Below are 2,755 nucleotides of genomic sequence, written 5' to 3' on the forward strand. Positions count from 1 at the left end.
GTGTGTAGTAAGAGGGTGAATTAAAAGCGCATTGACTATGTGGCAGCACACACTATAAATTAGGGCCAGGCATCGCCAGGCTGCCAGAGGCCTAAGCCAGAGGACCTATTCATCTTCTACAGAATGCCCCCATTCCCCCACCCCTCTCAGATAAAACCCACCACCCCAACCCTCTCAACCCAACCGACCACAGACCCCCATCCACACACACAATCAAATTCATTAACATTCCTAAGATCCTACTCTCGTTAATCTATCCATAGTGGTCAGCAAAAATGGCAGAGCGAGGATGGAGGGAAGCTTTCTGTCTGCTGGCCTGAATGGAGGAGAGAGGGAGTGGAGGAGAGAAGTGGAGGAAGAGCGAGAAGGGTCATATGATGAAAGCTAGGAAACTAAAAACAACAGACAAATGTTTTCCATTCAGGCCAGCTTCTATTAATAACTAATAAATACACATCAAAATCTTTCCATTCTTTGTCTTTTCTCTGTCAACTTTGAAACAACATAAGTGAAGTGTTTATATCCAAATATTTTAGATTTTATGTTATTGCTTATGGGTACCTTCATGTGTGTGTAAAATATTACTTTTCTCCGATTTGTTTTTATTCATAGATTTACTCTATGCACTGAGTATACCAAACATTAGGAACACCCCCCCCCCCCTTCCCCTCTTTGCCCCTCTTTGCCCTCAGAACTTGTCAGGGCAATTGCCCTCCAATTAGTCAGAACATGGACTCTACAAGGTGTCGAAAGCATTCCACAGGTATGCTGGCCCATCTAGACTCCAATGCTTCCCACAGTTGTGACAAATTGGCTGGATGTCCTTTGGGTGGTGGAACATTCGTGATACACACAGGAAACTGTTGAGCGGGGAAGAGCCAGCAGCATTGCAGTTCTTGACATACCCCGTTCAAACGCACTTACCTTTTTTGTCTTGCCCATTCATCTTCTGAATGGCAAGAATACACAATCCATGTCTCAATTGTCTTAAAAATGATTCTTTAACCTGTCTCCGCCGCTTCATCTACACCAGAGATGGGCAACTTTGATGGGGGCGAGGGCCACAAAATAATGTAACTCATCTTGAGGGGCTGCAGTGGCTTGTGGGTCTGCGTACCCTCAAAATGTAGAAAAAACTTTGCGCAGCTGTACAAAAGGGGTTGCCAGTTGCCCATCCCTGATCTACACTGATTGAAGTGGATTTAACAAGTGTCATCAATAAGGGATCATAGCTTTCACCTGGATTCATCTGGTCAGTTTATGTCATGGAAAGAGCAGTGTTCTTCATGTTTTGTATACTCCGTGTACTGTAGTCTGTATATCCATTAGATGGAATGGAATGTTCGTATCCTGTATATTTGACTGTGTTATGTAGTTGTCTCACTGAGCTATTTTAAGATGAACGTAAGTCGCTCTGGATAAGAGCATCTGCTAAATGACTAACATGTCAAATCTAAGTGTTTTACATACAGATCTCATATTACTTTATTAAATAATAATAATGTTGATATAACAATGATGTCACAAATGTATCATTTGTACAGTTCTTTATAAACATTTAGTTATTTGTTACATTTGACTGTGTAAAACCTAGCAGTTTTACTTATTTCTCTTAGAGTGAGGCGGATATTGTTTTGCAAAAAAACATGATTTTTTTTGTCCATCAAAAGGAAACCATCAAGTGATTCATTTCCATGATAAATGGTGAAAAAACACACATCTCTTTCAGATGTTCTTTAAAAAACCCTAAGGTCGATGTCCGCGTCACCGCGGAAATCGAATTATCATAATCCAGTAAACCCCATAAAAATCATCCAGTTTAAGATAGAGATATACTTGTTTTGCATTAGATGTGCCTCAATCCACTGCATCCGCCTATGTAACACTTCTGCTTCTGCTGTGAAAGGTGACAGAGAGAGAGCGATGTTTGTCAGACCATGAGACATCCCGAAAATTGGTCTTCTCACAAAATCGTCTATCTACCGAACGGTTTGGCCTACCAACTATTACAAACGTTTTGGGACTCGTATGAATTCGGTACAGCCGATCTGCCAACTTCTGTCTGTATGAATTCGGTACAGCCGATCTGCCAACTTCTGTCTGTAGCGTCCGAACAGTTTGGGCTACACACTAATATGACCCCTCTGTGTAAAGGTGAGACTCTAACGAATACGTACATGTCAATGTTTTGCTCTAGGACACCCACAGGCCTCACAAGACTTGCCTGAAAGTCCCCCGGTACCAGTTGAATTTTTTKGGGGAAGTACTGTTTTACTGTATATGGAGACAGTAAGGCCAAAAATGACACTTCAAGGGGTCTTCAAATTCAAAATAAATCAAATAGCAACATGATCCTTGGTATGACCTTCTTAAAACAATTCCATACAGCTTAGTAGTAAAATGAAAATGGATATATAGCGATTTGAAAATAAAGTCTAAAAGACAGACATCATAAATTCCTCTCCTCCTCCATTGTCACTCACTGCTCTGTTCCCCAGCTGTGGGGTTTATTTTAGATCAGCTAGGAGTGTCCTCCTCCTGTCTCAGCTGTGGAGTTTATTTTGGATCAGCTAGGAGTGTCCTCTCCTCCTGTCTCAGCTGTGGAGTTTATTTTAGATCAGCTAGGAGTGTCCTCTCCTCCTGTCTCAGCTGTGGAGTTTATTTTGGATCAGCTAGGAGTGTCCTCTCCTCCTGTCTCAGCTGTGGAGTTTATTTTGGATCAGCTAGGAGTGTCCTCTCCTCCTGTCTCAGCTGT

This window comes from Salvelinus sp. IW2-2015, linkage group LG16 (assembly GCF_002910315.2).
Source record: "Salvelinus sp. IW2-2015 linkage group LG16, ASM291031v2, whole genome shotgun sequence".
In the NCBI taxonomy this organism is placed as follows: Eukaryota; Metazoa; Chordata; class Actinopteri; order Salmoniformes; family Salmonidae; genus Salvelinus; species Salvelinus sp. IW2-2015.